Source organism: Marmota marmota, unplaced genomic scaffold (assembly GCF_001458135.2).
Source record: "Marmota marmota marmota unplaced genomic scaffold, marMar, whole genome shotgun sequence".
Classification (NCBI taxonomy): Eukaryota; Metazoa; Chordata; class Mammalia; order Rodentia; family Sciuridae; genus Marmota; species Marmota marmota.
Genome location: NW_025999949.1, coordinates 17,159,667 through 17,180,403, shown reverse-complemented (window position 1 = coordinate 17,180,403; position 20,737 = coordinate 17,159,667). Strand labels below are relative to the sequence as shown.

At 41.4% G+C, this 20,737-nt stretch overlaps 1 protein-coding gene across 1 annotated transcript in view; it reads left to right on the top strand.

Moving 5' to 3' along the window:
- Ext1 (exostosin glycosyltransferase 1) overlaps nt 1–20,737 on the top strand; it is a 265,489-nt gene that overhangs the window by 35,055 nt on the left and 209,697 nt on the right. The window lies entirely within an intron of this gene.

The window sequence follows — 20,737 nt, the reverse complement described above, 5'->3', positions numbered from 1 at the left end:
CTGCAACTTAGCTGGGGCTCCCTCGGATGCATTCCTGACACTTCCACGGATCGCTGCCTCCTTTCTCTTTGCAACAGGAAAAAGGGCGAATGTCTGGGACAAAAAATGACTTTTGAAGACAGCTCAAAGATTTACCGTGTCTAGAGCAACCTCTGAACTTTTCTGGTTGTTGTCTTAGAAAAATGCACTTTTCCTGTTGGTCGGTTAGATCATCTCTCATCCTTCCTCGCTCCCTCCCCTCATCCCAGCATTTACTTATGGAATTTCCCTATTCCTGTCTCATCCCCTCTCCCACATTCCCCCATCCCGGCTTTCTCTTTTTTCTTTATGCTTTGTCTACTCGTGGACTAAAGGAGTGGAAAAAAGATGAGGCTGGGAGTGGGAACTGCAGAGCTAAATGGTTATATGCAGAAGGAAAGTTCAGGACTATGGAAATCCCTCTGCTTGGGATGAGATTTGGGTGCACCTGCCTCAAAGGATTGTTTCAAAGGTGAGACAAGGAAATCCATACAAAATGTTTAACACCGTACTTGGCTCTTGCCATTGCTCAATACGTATTAGCTGTATGTTATATACATTTTTACTGTTTTTTTTCTGAAATTCTTCATTGTGGCCTCAAACATTCCTGTTTTTTAAGGAAATCTTTCCTGTTTAATTAATTATAAAATGGAGGAATGCTAGAGCTACTGAGCTAGATTCTGTTTATCTTCACATGTACAAATACAGCTTTCTTTGCACATTGTTTAAGCACAAAGCCAAGGATTGTGAGCTTGGATTTTCTCTTACTTCCCGGCTCTTCACTTTCTCCGTGAATTCTCGGCCTTTTCTTTGCTTCTTTTTCTACCTGTTGGGTCAGACCTTATGCTTAGTTCCACTTGATGTGATTTTAACCCACTAAGCACATTGGATAAAAAGCCTCCAAAGTTGTATTTCTCTCTAATCCAGCGTCCATTGATCTCCATACCTTCCCCTCTTGCCTTGCTTAGAAAGGTCAAAACTGTCTCCTCCCGCCTTTTCATCCCAGTGTCCCAGCCAACATCTATTTTCCTTTTAGTCTTTCTGGTGAAATATATATTTTTATATATATATATATATATATATATATATATATANCAAACCAATTTCCACCTTGCTTTTGATCTGGCCCCATTGTGTTTTCTGAAAATAAGGGTTCCCTGCAAATATTAATTGATGTTAATTCAATAACTACTAAGGCTCTGGTCACAGGGGACTAGGAAGGAAGGAGAGAAACAAAAAGGGTCTCTGTTAGAGTAAGCTGAAGTCTTGTTGGGTCAGATAATTAGGTAGCAGTGTAAATATATAATTAAGTGCTGCATTATGAAGAGCAGATTACCAACGATGGGATGGGGAAATGACTTGCACAACAATTCTAATATCTTCAGTAGGTTGCGGAACTGCTTCATGCAGTTCTCTTTTTCTACTCCAAGGCGGTTGACAATCACTCAGCTCTTCCTGCTTTCTGAAAGCAGTGATTATAGTTACCATTTTGTGATTGTCCACTCGGCTCCAGGGGACTGACTGGTGGCCCCCTGACTTTACACATATTAGTTTTATCACCATGCACCTCTGAGGTGACTATGCTCCTTTTTATCATTTTGCAGATGAGGAAACTAAGACAGGGAGGCTGATATTGGTCCCACATGAGCTCTGATGAATTCCCCTCTCTTTTTGATATGGTGGGTCTGGGGGGAGGGTGGATGAGGAGAGGTGGCAGTGCATTCTGGGCAGAGAACCTAGATTTTCATCCTGGCTTTTTTTTTTTTTTTTTCACCTACTTATATAGGCACATAAGACTTGAGCCAGTTGCTGAACCTTTCAGAGCTTCTCAAATGTAAAATGGGGCAGGTTTCAGTGCTTCCTGAGCAGTAGGTGTGTAATGAGTGGGAGCTCTTGTTTATCAAAAATAATTGTCACATTTTCTATCCAAAGAGATCTGTTGGAATTGTATAGAAAGGGCCACATTTCTGTCTTGGTAAGTTTTCAAAGCCCACACCAAGTGTAGTGTGAGTCCTTGGTAGAATATTTGTAGAATGGGTGGATGGGAAGATGCCTAGGAGAGGGCTCGGAAGCTAGAGCAAGCAACGCCATCTTTCCATTGAGCTGTCTTAGTTGTCTTGGTCTCTATCCATGCTTTTGTTTATGAAAACAGTCCTTTCTTCAGACTCATTTCCTACTGTTTTTTGTGAAGGTAATGGTTAGGTCCTGACTTATTTTCTCTGGAAAACACAAACCTGTCTCTTCCTGTGGTGGAGAGATTTTAACAGTAAATTTCCATGTACCACCACCACCCCTGCCTTCTGTTGCAGACAGTGTTAAACCAACATCACAGTGTCAGGGCAAACAAGAACTGTAACTTTATCCCATATTAACACAAGGCCACAAAGAAGGCACTGCCATCAGATGGCAATCTGTAAAATGGCTTCCAAGACCAAGCACTGGCACAGTTATTTATTCTTCAATTATTTATTTTGTCCTAAGGATGGCAGTGCTGACAGACCCTGGGAAAGGGCTATCTACCAATTTACAGAGTCTGAATGATGGAATCATTTGCAGAGTGAAGTACCTTATAATTGATACTATTTTTATTTATTTAAATCCTCATTTTCACTCTTAGCTACGTTTACTGTACCCACTTACATCACTGAAATGAGAGGCTGTTTTGTTCATAAAAACTACTTCAAAAAACAAATCGGTATTCTAAAGGGTCAGATCCCAAATGGAGGTTTTACAACTGCCTCAGGAACAGTCAAATTGCATCCTCAATATTTTATATGGTTTTTATTTTTAGATTGGGTATTTTATGTAAAGTCTGTTTTCCCTTTTTAGTGAGAAAACTTTGGATCCCTTGTTAGTTGGGTTAGCGAGAACAGTTACAGGTAGGTTCCATTGATGGTGATTTCAAGAGATTTTGTGAAGGCTCTTGCTCCTCTTTTTTCTCTACTAAATTTTATTTATGAATGTCATTCTTGTGAATTTAGTATACTACTTGTACAGGATAAAATATAATTCCCATTAATTTGCACTTAGCAATCTTAAAGGAATTTTTCCCATCCTAACTCCTAAAATTTATTACTTATGTTTGTACTGATACTGGAGTTCAAAAATGGAATCTTTCCTCACATGTGATGGATTCCTTTAGAGGTCATTTTTTTTTTCTTAAATCAGTTATTTTCGGTTTTGATTTTTCAAAGTCTTGGGTAGCCCCAATTAATTCCATGTTCTGACATTTCTAAGTGAAAAGTAACCTCAATTTATATTTACTTAATAATATTCTTATGCCAAACACTAGTTATGTTTAAGAGATTGAAACAGAAATCACAAGAGCGATAAAGATGCTTTTTCAACAACGCTGTGAACTAGGTAATGTCCTCACATACCCAATTTACTGATAAGAATGAGGCTTTACATCTTCAACAAATGGTGCTGGGAAAACTGGAAATCCATATGCAACAAAATGAAACTGAATCCCTTTCTCTCGCCATGCACAAAAGTTAATTCAAAATGGATCAAGGAGCTTGATATCAAATCAGAGACACGCCGTCTGATAGAAGAAAAAGTTGGCTACGATCTACATACTGTGGGCTCGGGCTCCAAATTCCTCAATAGGACACCCATAGCACAAAAGTTAATAACTAGAATCAACAAATGGGACTTACTCAAACTAAAAAGTTTTTTTCTCAGCAAAAGAAACAATAAGAGAGGTAAATAGAGAGCCTACATCCTGGGAACAAATCTTTACTCCTCACACTTCAGATAGAGCCCTAATATCCAGAGTATACAAAGAACTCAAAAAATTAGACAATAAGAGAACAAACAACCCTATCAACAAATGGGCCAGGGACCTGAACAGACACTTCTCAGAGGAGGACATACAATCAATCAACAAGTACATGGAAAAATGCTCACCATCTCTAGCAGTCAGAGAAATGCAAATCAAAACCACCCTAAGATACCAACTCACTCCAGTAAGATTGGCAGCCATTATGAAGNGAAAGAGAGAGAGAGAAAGAGGGAGAGAAGAGAGAAGAAAAGGGGAGGGGGGATAGTAGAGGATAGGAAAGGCAGCAGAACACAACAGACACTAGTATGGCAATATGTAAATCAATGGATGTGTAACTGATGTGATTCTGCAATCTGTATTTGGGGTAAAAATGGGAGCTCATAACCCACTTGAATCAAAGTGTGAAATATGATATATCAAGAATTATGTAATGTTTTGAACAGCCAACAATAAAAAAAAAAAAAAAGAATGAGGCTTTAGAGGGGCTGGAGTTGTGGCTCAGAGGTAGAGTGCTCGCCTGGCATGCGTGAGGGCATTACCTAGTTCACTGGGTTGTTGTCGAAAACATCTTTGTACCAGCAGCTCAGGAGGCTGAGGCAGAAGGATTTTGAGTTGAAAGCAGTCTCAGCAAATTTAGTGGGGTGCTAAGCAACTCAGGGGGACCCTCTCTCTAAATTAAATATTAAAAAAGGGAAGGGATGTGGCTCAGTGGTTAAGTGTCCTGAGTTCAATTCCCGGCATTAAAAAAAATAAAATCTTTGTAGTGGCCTGGATCATAGCTAATCTTCACAAAGAGATGGTTATTTCATTACATTGTGACTAGAGGTAGATTTTCTTCCTGGATCCTACCATGAACCATTTTGTGTTCTGCGTGTAGTGCAGAGCTGTAGATTAAAAATCCAACCAACCAAACAAGAACCATCAAAAAATCTGAAAAATGCATCCTAGCCAATGTATCAATGCCTGTGATCATTTTTGCTCCCTCATCTGCTCAATGGGAGAATTTTATGAATTTCATGATTTGCAAATGGGAGAGAGTGCTAGGGTTACAAGACTGGCCTCCTCCAGCAGGTGTGCTGAGATCACTAGGCTAGGGAGGAGAGAATGGAATCCGAAGAACAAAAACTTAGTGATTAGTACTACAAGAGTGCCAGGTAGGAGATTGCCCTTTCATTTTGTTTAAAGAAAATTTTAAGCTAAAAAGGACAGATTGTTGCCCTTTGCTGTGTAATATTGATCAAGACAAGTCCTGGGCAATGGCAAAAACTAAAGGACTTATTACTTTAGTACACCAGCCTGTCTCTTTGTCACTTCACACTACCTGCCTCTGGTCAGTCCAAGCTATGTCTGTCTAAATAAGAATTGCCATAATTTGAATGCTCCTACGAGCAGTTACTGTGCTGGAAGGGGTGTGGGTATTCCAGGGACAACATCCCCTCTAGGTGAGCTTGGACTTGATCACAGGGTGGAACTGTCCCCACACTGCAAGCCTAACAGAGCAGCTTAGGCTTGGACTTGACAAATAGCAACTGAAACAAAGCAGCAATGGTAATGGTAACAATGGAAAAAATTTTTCTAAGAAATTTGAGACAGATTTCTTGTCCATTAAACAACAAAAATATTTACCATGAAGATCATTTTAAAAATTGTTCTGTGAGTGTGTGTTCTTTTTTTAGGAAGGTGGACTTGGAATATCTTTTTTTTTTTTTAATTTTTATTTTTTGGGGGTACATTCTGCCACCTAAAAAGAGGCAGCATTTGTCCAGATTTAAGTGTTATGCAAGTGTTTCAATTCATCAGTTCTGGTTTCTGTGTCTGTTGAATGTTACTCCACTCATTACATTATTTCACTTGTGGATTGAAAAACAAACCGATGTGATCTTTCCTGGACAAGAAGCATATCTCCATTTTTTAATTTCTTTCAAGATGCTAGAAAGTGGTTGGCCACATTATTTGAAGAAGTGTTAAGAAGTTGACTGGTGTCAGCTGGACTTGAATTCCAAGTTAAGCTCTGGTACTATAAGCTCTCTGGTCCCACAATCTTGATGAACCGATTTGCCTATTGCAGAACGAAGAGTGGCATCTCCATTGACAGATGCCCTAAGGGTGAAACCAGAGGGTGTTTCTGGGGCCCTTTTCTCGTAGTCAGAAAATGGTCATTGCAATTATTGTTATTGTTACATCAAATATCATGAAAGCATGCCACCATGGCTGCGTCTTATAATGGTGACTGTAGCTCATCTTCCACGCTTGGAAATACGTGATTTACTTTCCTGTAATGGTTGTCACATCGTAGATCCAGTCCTGCAAAGCTTCAACATGGGGCTTATGAATCATGGATCAACACAAATGTCATCCAACTACAAGAGAGGTAGCAGAAGGAGCCTTTGTCATGATAAGGTCTCTGATTTAATGGGTAATATCTGAAAACCAACCAGCATTTAACTGGCCTTATTCTTGCTGAGATAAGATCTCTGAGTAGCTGCTTTGCAATTTTAGTAATTGGAAGAGGATAATTGCCATCATTTCCAATTAGTATTGACTCGACCACTGCTTTGGTCTAGGATGAACTCCTATATCTTAGTCTGATGTCCTCAGCTGTTTAAAGCTAGCTTTGCTTTGTTCTTTATCCTCCCTGGAGAGTGCACTGAGCAAGGGACAGAGCATTAAGTCCCTCTGTCAAGACCGTCAATCAGCCATTGAACACTACAGACCTCCTTCCAGCTGCCTTTCTCGCTCTCTGTTACTCCATACTACTTGCTCTCTTCAGCTAATCAAAGTTCCATCTCTCTAGATAAGAACTACCATCTCAGGAAAACTCGCTGTGAACCAGATGCTCTGCCAGAGGGGGTCCTCCCCGGTGAAAGCCTCTCTCGCAGGGACTTGGCTCACGTGATGGTGGCCTCTAGAGAGGGCAATAGTGGAAAGTGCAGGGCTTCTGGAAGTTTAGGCTTCAGAGTCTCACTGTGTCATTTCCAGTCATTCTTTTGATCTAAGCAGGTCACCTAGCTAAACCGGCATCAGCAGGAGAGGGGGGCTACTCAACAGTGTCCATGTGGGGAGAGAATCATCCTGGCCATGTTGCAGCAGTCTGCCAGAAACTTGGTGGTGGCAGCTATCTTTTTCCCTTTGCTTTGTCATCCCTGAACTGTCCTTTGTTAAGCAGGTAGAGGGGGAAAACAACCTGCAAATTTGTTTTTAATTATTAAAAATTTTTTTTTCTTTAGTAAGGTTAAGTTTATCTATAAGTATTTGACTCTCTAATATACATCTATAAAATTATCTAGTTTTCAAACAGGTATGGTGGCCAAGGGAGGAAACCTTTTAAGACAGTTCAGGATTGCAGTAGCAGTAGAGCAGTGATGGTCCTTAGACTTCGAATCAAGCTTCTTCTCACCTCCTTCTCATGGATCGTCTTTCTCTCCATATGCCAGCTGAGACCATTAGAGACTTCAGTCCCGGGTCCAAGGCCAGTAGCTATTTAGTGCCACAATGAGGACTCCAGTCCACGTCTGTGGCCTCCCCTCTACAGTTGGAAGATTTGAAACAAGTGGGTTATTAAAAATGTCTACCCTCCAAATGTTATTCTCCTTACACACAAATATGCTTAAATTCTTAAAAACTTATCTTTGGTTGTGCTTGGTTTAGAATGGATGACCGTAACCACCTTGATGGTTGCAGACTCCCAGCATGTAGGTTCAAATGCAGTTTGTTCTTTTCCTGAATGCCTTAACATAGCGCAGTTTTACAACACCTGCCACGTTCTTAGATCCCTTTGGTGAAGCCTCTGAACTGAAACCCTTGGCGATTGTCTGAAACTCAACTAAACCCTGACACCACATATGATGGTGTGCATGTGTAGTCTCAACTACCCACTAGGCTGAGGCAGGAGGATTGCTGAGCCCAGGATTTGCAGATCAGCCTGGGCAACATAGCGAGACCCCGTCTAAAACAAACAACAACAAAAAGTTTTGATTTGAAGCCAAAGGAGAAAGAAGCAAATTAATACTTGTTTTTTTTTTTTTTTTTTTTTAAATAGAACTTTGTGAAATTATGATGTCCTGACTTTTCTCATCTGTTGGTGCTCCACTTTAGTTCCTTTCTTGATCTCTCCTTATATCCACTTTAGAGGGTATCTGGAATGTTATCTGTTTATTGGCTCCTGGGGAATTGACAGCCTTTTTGAGGACTCTATCTAGAAGCATATATTTAAAGTGTTTTTTTTTTTTTTGTTACCAGGTATTGAACACAGGAGCACTTGACCACTGGGCCATATCCCCAGCTCTATTTTATATTTTATTTAGAGTCAGGGTCTCAATGAGTTGCTTAGCGCCTCCGCTGTTGCTGAGGCTGGCTTTGAACTCCCGATTCTCCTGCCTCAGCCTCCTGAGCTGCTGGGTTTACAGGCGTGTGCCACCATGCCCACCTTCAAAGCATATTTAAAAGCATAAAACTCTGGTCTTACTAAGTGTATGGTATTTGTCTCCATGTAATAATAATAATGCAGAAATCTGAAAAATTACTATTTCAAGTGTAACCTTGAATGTTTTCCTGAATTTGAATTGATCCATAGGCCAATCTAGTTGTAAGCAGAAGGTGAGAATTTGTAGCTACTATTGCAGGGTTATCTGTAAAAGGCTTTCAGTTTGTCAGTTATACAGACCCTAAGAATTCCTATGGAAAAGTGAAGCAGTCCTTTCTCAGGACCGGGAAGAGCAAGACAGCTGCATGGGAGAACATCAGCCAGTGCCGTGAGCTGCTGGTCACAGCCGTTGCCAAGTTTGACTCCATCCAGACTGTGATTGTGTGAGGAGCAGGGGTCAAGTGAGCAAACCGGAGAAAAAGGCCTCCTCCACTTTTGTGGCAGGTGTAAAAATAACTTAGGAGCTGCTTTCAGTGAACATTGCAAGCCATGTTAAAGTGTGGGTGTACACCTTTCACACACGTCTCTTGTTGGAACTGCAGTGGGAAATGTCGGTTTGTGATAACTCTGAATGATGTGTGATTGCCTTGATTAGCACTATAGTTACTAAGCAGATACACACTTCTTTGTTTTAAAAGGGAACTAGATTTTTTTTTTAATAAACAATAACTTCCAGTTGCTTAATCTCTACTGCCTTTGGTCTGTGTTTTTAGTTCTTTTTATTTTTTGGTATTGGGGATTGAACCCAGGGATATTTTACCACTGAACTACATCCCCAGTCCTTTTTATTTTACTTAATTTTGAATTTTGAGAGGGGGTCTCACTATGTTGTAGAGGGTCTCACCAAATTGCTGAGGCTGGCCTCAAACTTGTAGTCCTCCTGCCTCATCCTCCCAAATTGCTGGGATCACAAGTATGTGCCCCTGTGCCCAATTGGTCTGTTTTTTTTTTTTTTTTCCTTTTTTTGTAAATGAATTTCCACCTAGTATGTGCTTGTCAATGAAGGCAAATTTCAAAAGTAACTCAAGTTAATAAAAGAAAGAAAGAAAAGACACCCATCCCCAACCCACAAAATTCTACAGAAACAATTATCTATCCAAAAGGTTACATTTCATTTTTTTTTCTTTCAGTAGTGATTAGACATTTTGTACTTCTACTTTCCAGATTGATAACTTAATGTTTCAAAAAGCTAGGTATTTGCATTATTTGGAGCTTAAGAATTCATAGTAATCTAGTAATAAAAAGGTGTTTGGGGAGGACCAAAGAGAGGGGGAGTTTCAGAAATATGGTAAGCAAAATAAATTATGTATTCTTTTTTTGGGCAAATGGTCTATCGTGCAATTTCCCTGCTTCCTTGAATGTGTGTATAGAATGACTTTTTCTTAAACACTGATCCAGTAGGGCTGTACCTGCCCCTTTCCCATGGGCAAAATCCCCAGCTTTGAGGCACACATCTTCCTGAATCAGCTCTAATCATTCTTCTGAGTTCATCTTTACTGCTGCTGCTGCTAGTCACGAATGTCTCCCGACTTGGGTTGTTAGCATGCTAAGTCTTCTACTTTGAATGCCCTGCAGATCCCTTGCTTCCTTCCACCAGCTGGTGACCTTCTGTTCATTTACTTGGACTTAGATCAAATAGCCTCTATTTGTGGAGTCTTGGGACAGTGAGTTGGTTAAAGCTGGCTCCGTATGCCCTTTGTCTGCTTCCTGAGCCCCTGAGCATCTTTCTTTACTGAATAGAGACTGCCTTGGGACTTGTGTGTCTGCAGACCTACCTTCCTCTCCAGATATAGCTTTCTCTTCTTTGGACCCCTGGGCTAACCACAGCCTGATGTTTTTGGTCGGTCTAACTGTTAAGCGAGTTAATGAATGAGCATGTGGTGAATGATCTTTCATGGAATCTCTGTCACTTGGAGGAGGATTGTTGAGACTCAGAGACCATAATGACCAGGAAGCTAGATAAAAACTCATTGAACATGGGTCCCTTAGGAAGTTCTTAGACATGAATGACTGCTACCTGATACATGATGAAGCTCTACCATGGCAAGACATGTCCTCTCAGATTTTTGTATAACTCGTTTCCTTATTAAGGGAATGATACTTTGAAATATTGAATTTTAAAAATACAGTTGAAGCATTTTGTCAAGATTCAGCCTAGTTACTCGCTTTCTTAACCTGTAAGATGGAATGGATGTCCTTGTTATTAATTTATCTTAAGGGAGACAGAATGGAAGAATCACTTGACCTACAGGTCATTTTAAAAGATGGGTTGAACAACTCGTCTAGCGTGGTAGTGCACAAATATTTTAAATCCCAGTGGCTTGGGAGGCTGAGGCAGGAGGGTCGTGAGTTCAAAGCCAGACTCAGTTCACAGCAACTCAGTGAAGCCTTGAGCAACTTAGCAAGACTGTCTCAAAATAAAAAATAAAAGAGGATTAGGCTCAGTGGTAGCACCCCTGGATTCAATCCCTGGCACACACCAAAAAAGATGAATTGAACAACCCTGGACTTTTAAATTAGAAATCTGGGCTTTTTAAAGTCTAAGAATGGCTAACCAACTAAACATAAGTATCTTGCTTTGTATGTCTCCTTACAAATGATTTGTGGCTGAATCTTGAAGTTTGAGTTGAACAAATTCCTTTTGAAATTACTCCAGGACCTACCCTTCACCTTAGTTTGTCCTGAGGTAATCATGGGACAACTTACCTTTCTATGTTAAGAATTTACTGTTTTGTGTTTGGATATTTGGATAAAAAGCTTGGGATATTGAACTAGGTGGGTTATGAAATGGTTTTAATAGTGTAATGAGCTGTACTATGATTCTACAAAGAGACAATTTTATTAGCACATTTTGTATGGAATGTATTTGCTGGTTACTCTTGATCCAAAGCAAACACAATTTCTAAATTATAGCCTATCCCGCCCCAATCCCAGCCCCAACTTGGCAACTTTTGATTTACAAGTCTATCTTTGATGGGAGTGATTGCCAAAGGAATCTCCTTCTGTTTTGATTGAATGTGTTTTTGATTTTGGAATGAGCTATCTTTGTTGATAATAATAAAACAGTAACAGTAAATTGAACCTTCGTTATATCTATGTGCCAGCTGTGGAACCAAACAGTATATGCTGTATATAGTATTTAATCCATTCACACTACAGTGCTTTTATAATGACTGATTTTAGATGAGAAAGCCAGGGCAGTGTGTGTTTGTGTGTGTGTGTGTGGGTGTGTGTGTGTGTGTCGGGGCGGGGGTGATTATTCCAAGTCCTTCAGCCACATTTACAGAAAGGGCTTTTTGGGAAGTTTTTGTCTGTCTCTGATGGGTCCCTGATTCAGGCATCTTGCTTGCAAATCACCTTCTCTTGAGAGCATGCACCGTGCACTCATTTCTGCTTTTGCTTTTATTTCCTTATGGTGTAAAGAAAGAGAAAATGACCAAGGCAGGGTCTTTTTAATAATAGAAAGCAGAGATATTTTCCGCAAACTGCTGTGCTTGGTAAAGAACAGTAGTTATGCTGGGAAAGACTCTGATGGTGTGATTCTTAGGTGGAGCAGCTGTGTTGAGTGGTGTTAAGGCTTGTTCCTGGACATGTTGATACAGCTCTTAATTGCTAACGGTATGTGCCTCTTCTTAATCGTCTCTCCTTTAATGCAAGAGCTGTGCTACAGTCTGACCTGGAAAGCATAGGCTTTTATTTTAAAAGCAACACCAAACGTTAAGGGTCCACGCCAGCAGAGACCACTCAGACCCACAAATCTCCAGGTGAGGAGATTCTGATATTACGGGAAAGTTCCCATGGATCCCTTTGTGAACTGGCTCCCTAAGAGCACAAATTGGTGTTTGCAATTTTAAGTGTTCTTAGGATCCAGGGAATTATTGCCAGTGGGAGTGCAGAGGGACAGCCGAGGTGGTTGTCTTGCTGGAAAGCGGGTGGAGGGGCTACATATTATGATCTTTCAATAGTTGGATATATGAAATTTGAGGGGAAATTTTCCCAGTTTCCAGAAATTAGAACCCGTTGGAATATGTGGAACAGTCTAAGGGCCAAACTAAACACATCTGTGGGCCAGAATCTACTTGCAGGAGCCTAATTTGTGACCACTGGTTTAAGACATGATAACATGGACCAATCAGTACTTGACTAAATGGAACCTAAGAAAGATCTTTTGGGTAAAAATATAACGCCCAAGGATAAAGTCACTTTTTCAATGTTACTTCAGAGTTGTTTGTTCGTCTTGAAAATATTGGAACCCTAGGAGTCACTGGGCACTCTGTAGATGGTAGGGAGCTATTTGTGATGATGGTGATATTTGTTGTGGTTCCTCTGTGTATGTCTTTGGGAGGGGCTGTAGAAACATGTTCTTTATGGAAAAAATTTTCAGTCCCTCCATCCAGTTGCATAAGATTGTAAGTTTTTTCATAGAAGGGACAGTAAATAGCACACACAGGGACTATGGACTTTTCTTTGTATTATCCTATTTTTCAACAAGTGGCCCGTCCAAGAAAACTGAAACATGGTGTTCTGGGATTAAAGGATTTATTATAGAAATTGGCCCTTCTTCACATGTGAGAGGATCTTGGGGAAGTGAAGGTCTTGCTGGGGAGTGAGAAGATTAGAAAAAGTTCCACCCCAAGTTCTTGTCCAAGGGGACAAGGAAGAGGTGCACTCTCCAAGAGCTCTAAGAGCCGTTGGCTCTCTGCCTAAGGTCCCAACTCTGTGGTCTGTAGCCAGGTGTCTGGGGGTGGACTAGAGCCACTGCTGGTCAGCAGGGCCATTTGCTGGGAAGACACAAGGGTGAGAGCAGAAGAAAGCGAGGATGAGTTGGGACCATGGGCACTTCCATCAGTCCACCATGCACCTTCAGAGAGGAGTGGCTATGGCCTTACTTTCCCTTTCCAAATCTCACACAAGCACCTTGTGGCCAGTTGTCACCTCAGACCATAAAGGGCAGGTTCTTTTAGATGGGAGTTCCCAGATAGCCATGTAGGCAGAGTGCAGTTCAGCATATGTTGTGAGTAAGAATCACCACACCCTTAGAGCAGTGCTACTGAGAACTGCTGGACCTCCCACCTCCAGACTTCCACCCACTCTGAAACATAGGGCTCAGTAGGGTTGACATAACAGATTTCCATCTTTGGCCCTAGGAGGTGTTTTTCTGTTTACAAGCTTCCTAACTTTGTATCAGTCATTTGCATGTATTAAGGTAAATGACTTAATCTGTTTTTTCTTCCTGGAAAAATTTGGTTTAGTAGATTGAAAGAAAGTGGAATACTTGAGACCATCATATAAGGAAAGAGAGAGGGAGAAAGAATTTTAGAGGGTAGGTTGAGGGATGAAGAATTTTAGAGGGTGGGTTGAGGGAAGCAGAATTCAGTTTTGCCTTGGGCCCAACCAACATAAATCCTCTGCCTTGTAATTTTGTCTTCCTTTCTGTCTGTTGATCCATCCATCTATCGATCATATATTTATCTATATATCTGTATTCATATATCTATGCATGTGTTTATCTATTTGAATTTATCTTCAGTGTGTTTTTATAACTTGTACCATTACAAGTTATAATATTATATATATTTTATAACTTGTACCATTACAAGTTATAATATTATATCAATTCATATACACACATCAAAAACTTTTCAATGGAGGATTTTATGGGTTTTTGAGTAACTGATGTTAAATGTATTCTACATCAGATTGATTAGGAATCCTCTTTTGAAGGAATCTCTAGTTCTAGAAATTCTTAGTTTTGAGAGAGATGTCTGAGCTTTCTATCACAAAGTAAACTCCAGTCTTAGATGTTCTGTCTTTTCAACCATTTAGTGAAATAATTGGTTTCTCTCTCTAAGAGCAGGTACTAGGGTAAATAAGAGCTCCTGTGACCTGCTTTGCTACCCCATTACCTCACTACAGAGTGATTGAGTTAAATTTGTACACTGAAGGGAAGCATATTTGTAAGCTGGTGGTTGGAGGTGGCAGTTTTGGCCAGAGCAGGAGTTGCTTTGAGGTGATACTTCAACTTTCTCTTGAAATATTGGCTACTTCTACTTCTTGACTGGTCAGTGGTGTGGCTGCTGAACAAGATAAGGTAAATTACTTTCAAAACTTAGAACATTCATTTGGAAGTCCTGGAGCACAAGAAACAGGTTTTTCCTCCTTATTTCCTACAGAGGGAACTAAATTCTTTCTTACCTATTCCCAATTTGGTAGATGCTTTTTAGTATGGTTTTTCTTGCAATAAGATGACTGGTAGTTTTGCTCCTTATGTAGTATGTTTGTGTGTCTTGTCTGTCTGGGGGTGGAGAAGTTGTATGGTATAGAAGTGCTGCTCCCAGGGAAGCATCAGAGAAGATTCTCCTGAAGCAATGAAACATTCCTGGCAGAGAGAGTGGTGTGGAGATGCAGGTCATTTGGTTTTTGTTGTTCTTTTCTTTTTTTGGTACTGGGAATTGAACTAAGGGCACTCAACCACCACTGAACCACATCCCCAGTCCTATTTTGTAGTTTAGAGATGGGATCTCACTGAGGTGTGTAGTGCCTTGCCATTGCTGAGGCTAGATTTGAACTTGCAATCCTCCTGTCTCAGCCTCTTAGCCACTGGGATTATAGGCATGTGCCACTGTGACCAGCTGAGAGCAGACATTTTTTTATTCCCTTGATATACTAGATGCTCTCTTAGTGTTCGACTACCCTTGGTGCTCAAAGGGAAGATTGTCTTTTCAAGGCCCTTAAGATACCAGTCATGCCCAGGTGCAAAACAAAAGAATGGACTTCGAACATTCATGAATTCAACCTATGACATTCATTAATGAGGCACTTATTTACTAAGCACTTGCTATGTGCATTGGGCTGGGTGCTAATGATATAGAAATAAGCAAAAAGGGGCAGTCCTGTTGGAGCTTATAGTGTAGCTGGAGAACAGACAGTGGTCACATGATTATATAAATAAATGTCAATATTAATTTCTATGGTAAGGGCTCTGCAGGGTTAGTGCAGTGGGAGCAAGAACTGGACTCTCAGTTGTGGGGGTTAGGAAAGGCTGTGTAGAAAAGACAGGAATCAGGGTGAAGACGAGCTGGAAAAAGAGCTGTCCTGCCCTCCATGTCTGCATGAGACTACACTGCAGCCCTCTACATGCTGTGATCAGAAAGGAGAGTATCCCTGAGGACGTTCCTGCCCTGCATGCGGGCCCTGATTTTGGAAACTAAATCACATCTCTGTGGTTGTTTGGTGACAGGGCATAGCTGGCTGTCTCTGAGGAGTTGTTCTCCAGGCTGACCGAGCCATGCTCCTCTGCTTTTGAGCTCTCCTGCCAAGGCCACCAGCCACTTCGTTCCCAGCTGAGGTTGGGAGTATACAAAGTTCCCCTCAGGCTCTCTTCCCTAGTAGAACGCTTTACAAACCGTGCCTATGGTGGCTTCAGTGTCTAGTAATGGCCCCTGCCGTCTCCCTGGGAAGCTGGCTGTCTGGGCCAGAGCGCCCAGCTCAGGGTCCTTTCACAGATGGTCACCCAGGCTCAGTGAGAGTCTGTTTCTTCCCGACTCTGAGCCGATGACTTCTCTCTCTTTGCAGACTCACCCCTCACCTGTGAAAGGACAGGGGTGGTTCTCTGGGGATTGATAGATGGGGAGGTGGGACCAGGAAATGGGTGTGTCAGTGATATTTGCTCAAGTCTTCCTGGAAACTCCTTGGGCTTCACTGAGTCCATTCATTTCCTTCTCTCTGATAAGTGACTCACCGGAACTGCTAGTTAGAAGGTTACAACATGTTCTCACTAGTTCTGTCCTACTAGACTTGAGGGAAAAGGTTGTGTTGCCTGTGTTTGTGAGCATAATGTGCCATTCTTCCAAGATTTTTACTGTGTTTTTCCCCTAAAGGAAGTGCAATTTTGAAAAGGTCTGAGAAATACCATGGTAGGATATCTTTTGTTTGCTATATGATCTCCAAGAGGTAGAATAACCACGTAAGGTAAAATCAGTATAGAGAAATGTGGCAGAAATAATAGAATTTTCTGTGTGAAAGTGTAAAGAGGCTTAGTCATTTCACATTATAGGATATTAACATTAATAGTAACCGTGTCCCTGTTTATGAACACTCAGCATGCATTGGGCACGGTTAAGATTTGGTGTGGGTAATGGTCATCATTTAATCTTCACTATAACTCTATGCAGGAGACTCTATTATACCAATTTTATACAGAAGGAAAATGAAGTTAGATACATTTGTTATGAAGAGATGGGTGCAAATGGCAGGACAGGCCATCTGTCCTGGCTTTCACATGGATTCAACAAGAGGGCAAGGTTTTGTTTCTCATCTCCATTTCTTTATGCTGGCAAAAGGGTTCAAGATTGAATACAATTTTACCATCTGGCAAAAGTTTTCTTTGGATAGAGATGAATTTAAAAGACAGTGGTGATGTGTCCTCTTGGCAAGCACAGAGGCCCATCACCAGGTGAGTGGGCAACAGGCTGGTGTATCCACACCATGGAGTAATGGTCAGCAAGAAGGGAGGGTGAACATGCCAACGTGGGTGCATCTCAAAATACTGTGCTGAGTGAAGAAAGCTAGAGAAGAAAAGTGTATACCCTATAGGATGTCATTTACATAAAGTTCTAGGAGATGCTAATTAACTGACAGTGACAGAAAGCAGATCATGGTTGTCTGGGGATGGTGGGTGGTGGGTGGTGGTGTTGGTAAGGATAAAGAGCATGAAGAAACTTCAAGGGGGATGGTTATTTCATTAACTTAATTTTGGAGGTGGTTGCGTGAGTGCATGTGTATATCAAGCTTATCAAAATGTACAATATAATCATGTGCAATTTATTGCATGTCAATTGTACCTCCATAAAGCTGGTAAAATATATATGCAATAAGAGAATGATGTGTTTATATGTGGGGGGTCATAAAAAGAGAAATTTGTACAGTGGAGTGGGAGCCTCATTGTCTGAGCAGCCTCTGAGACACAGAGATGTGATTATAGTCTGGTCAGCCCATCATCAGGAGTTTATTAAACATTCTGTCGGGTACTTTGGGAGAACTGGAGGTGTGTGTATGAGACATGAGCTTACCTATGCCTGCCAATAGGACTCATTTGGAAAAAAAAAATGGATTGGTCTGATGGGGAGTTACATCTTGGCTCTCTTCCTTGTGTGGAATGGAATCCTTTGAAGTCCTTTCACATTTTCATAGCTCAGTTTCGTCCTGGGGAAAGCAGAGAGGACAGTACCTTTATTTCAGGTCTGTCTTAAGGAGTAGTGATAACATGTGCCACACACTTGGCCCAAGTATGGGCACATGGTGCACATGGTAGGAAGCTGGAGGCAGACATCGTTGCTGTCAGCGCTGTGTTGGCGTGTTTTCAGTGTGAAGCTGAAGGTGTGTTTGAGGAGGAGGCGGGAGCTTTGTGGGCTGACCTTCACTAGGAGTAGGTTTTGAAGACCATACGGGAGTGAGATGAAGTACACCAGCTGCGTGAAAGTACAGAAATGGTACTACATGTTCAGCAAGCTCCCTTAGGGGGTGGGTGATAGTGTAGGAGAAGAGCAAGGAATCCTACTGACTAGAAAAGATGGTTTCTTTGATAGTTTAAGGTGCAAATATTGAACAGACATAAATGCAATGTTGGCAGAAAGGGTGGGAGGAGGAAGATCCATGTCAGGAAAGTCTTTCTGTATTCAGCATTATTGACATGCTGGTCTAGGTGATTCTTTGTTGTGGATACCTGCCCTATGTCTTTAGGATGTTTGGCTGTGTTGGTGACCTTTACCCACTAGATGCCAGTAGCATCCCCCACCCACATCCTTAGAATAATCAAAAATATCTCCTGACTTCCAGATGTCTGCTGGGGGATTGAGGGTAGGGGCACTGAAAACCACTGCTCTCATGATTAGACCAAGCATCGGTGATGATGAGGTATTTTTTTCAATGCCGGGAAAGAGCAGAGAGTGGAGCTCATTTACAGTCCTGGAATGCAATGCTTTAGTTGTATGGGTTTGGCAGAAGTAGCCTGGTTCAGAGCATTTACCAGGATGCCCCTTAGAAGCCCTAAGGACTTTAACCAATAACCTATTTGGGCTCCGATTCCCTTCTCTATAAAATTGGGGCAGTGGTAGTACCCTTCTAGGGTTGGTGTGAGGACCAAATAAGTTGAACTGTCTTGAGTATTTGCACAGGGAAAACAGCCATGCTTCTCTTCCTTTATTCAGAAGTCCTTGAAAGCAGCCTGAAGGAAGAAAGAGCCTCACTGCCTCCAGCTCTCGAGTTGATTTTTATAAGTGCCCATCTCTTGAAAAGACCTGTTAAAAAATTATTCTGAAATGAAGGCATTGAGAGAGAAATGTGGAAAATGGTATTTTGTCCCTGAGCTGATTCTTCTTCCCTGGGCCACGGATAGATCCTCATGTTGTTAAGAAAGAATGAAGTCTCCTTGAGCTGAGCAGAAAGCGATATGGAGGCATGAAGTGGCTGTCATTGACGTGAGTGGCAGCGTGCCACGGGAAGCTCCCCAGAGTGACTTTGGCCTGACGGAAACGTCCCTCTTCTCAGCACTGGAGGGAGACGGGAGACCATCCCAGACTTCAAGCCAGACCACACAAGGGCTCAGGATGGGCCTGCATGCTGCCAGGACTTCTCAGTGACACTCGGGACCTCCTGTGATAGCTGGAGTGTGACCACTTTCCAGCCAGAGCCTTCCACTCTTGTTACATCACACTTGTTTTACAGGCTGCGTAGGAAACACTATTAGGATGTGTCGGGCTTCCAGAAATCAGAATTTCTCCCTCTCCACCTGACCACGGTGAGGCCAGCGCAGCCTGGCAGAGGCCCGGATACACAGCCTTATCAAGGTCAAGAGTGGCAGCTGGCCCCATGTATCCCCCATTTGAATAAAGAGCCCCCCAAACTGCAGCAGTCCAGGAATTGTCAAATTCCTCAGATTCCAAACACACAAAGGAGGTGCCCTGGCCCTGAAGCTTCTGTACCCTGGAAGGAAGATTATTTTTAAGCCCTTGTGTTGCCTTCATTACAGACAGATGGACCTTCTCCATCTTAAATAGAGGCTGTTTAATAATGTTTGCTTCTTGTTCTTAACTTTCATTACTCACCTCATCCACTGAACCTAAACTGCTTGGAACATCATTTGAAATGTTCCAAAACAAAACAGGAATCATTTGGCCTGGAACTTCTTTTGGAGAAGTGAGTTTTAAACAGGGTTTAAATATATATTTTTAAAAAATTTATTCATTTTTTTATTTATATTTTTAATCTCTCAGGCTAGGAGCTCATTCCGTGACCTCGCACAACTCATCCTGTGATGTGATGCCAATATTAGCCCAGTTGTCTTGAAAGTATGTAAAATTCTCCCAGCAGTTTTGAGTTCATTTGACATTCTTGCTGAATTTTCTGGGGTTAGGACTGGAATGAGAAAAGTGATAGAAATACAAGTAACTTAAAAGAAATAGGATGGCAGACACAAAAATAAAAGCAATATCTTTCTCTATATCTTGTCATCCCAACCTATTGATTGGGGAAAAAAGTGCAAAGATTGAAAAAAAAAAATTGGACCGTAAGTAGTGTCCTGAGGATTTTCTTGGACAGTCTTTCCTCAAATCGCTCAAGCTGATTGACAAGGGATATGAATCCACCATATTGCCTACTTTTCAATGTTTCATGATATCTTAACCCCTTGAGATCTAAGAAGTGATATTATTAAGCTATGCTAGCAATGCCCAATCCTATTATTAAAGGTTGGGAATCAGTAAGGGTTAATTGATATGATTCACATATGACCTTCATGGAGAAAGACAAGGAGAGGGTGAAGACCCTCATCATTGGAGTGTGGTCCATCATTTACCCTCAGCACTGCATTTGACTCTTAGAAAGACACACCCTCAGGTATCTTTGCTCTGTAGGAAGTGATCAGCATGATAACCCACTTTCCAAAGGCCAATGGCAAGGCCTCATCTGACTTCACAGTGTGGTCACACTTTGTGCTGGGAATGTATAGCAGAAAACAGTAGGCCAGCCATGTGGAGAAATGAAGCCAGAAGAGACAGTATATTTTCAGGACCAATTTAGTGCATGATTGATCTTACTGATGCTGTTAGTATAGTGTTTATAGCTGACTGGGTTTACTTACAGCAACTAGGCAGCACCCTGTGTTTAGGAAAAATCATGGGAGAAAATACATTGATTAGTTGGTGAGTTAACTCTACTCTCTAAAATTAGGAAATCCGCCTGTCATTGCTAACTTGGAAGGATGTTTGTAATGCCATGTATCTCACTGATACCCTGCCAGGGTGGCCTTTCTTTATTTTGTGTTTTTTCCTGCCAATCAAACCCTCCCCAACTTTTGTGATTTAAAACAAACAAACAGACAAACAAATAGCAAACTGGCTTTATTCAGTCCAACCCCCTGTTACCTCTGGAATAACTGAGAGGGAGTTGTGCCCAGAATGAATTTATAGGAATGTTCAGAAATTAAAAAACAAAAAAAGAAAAGAAAGAAAAAA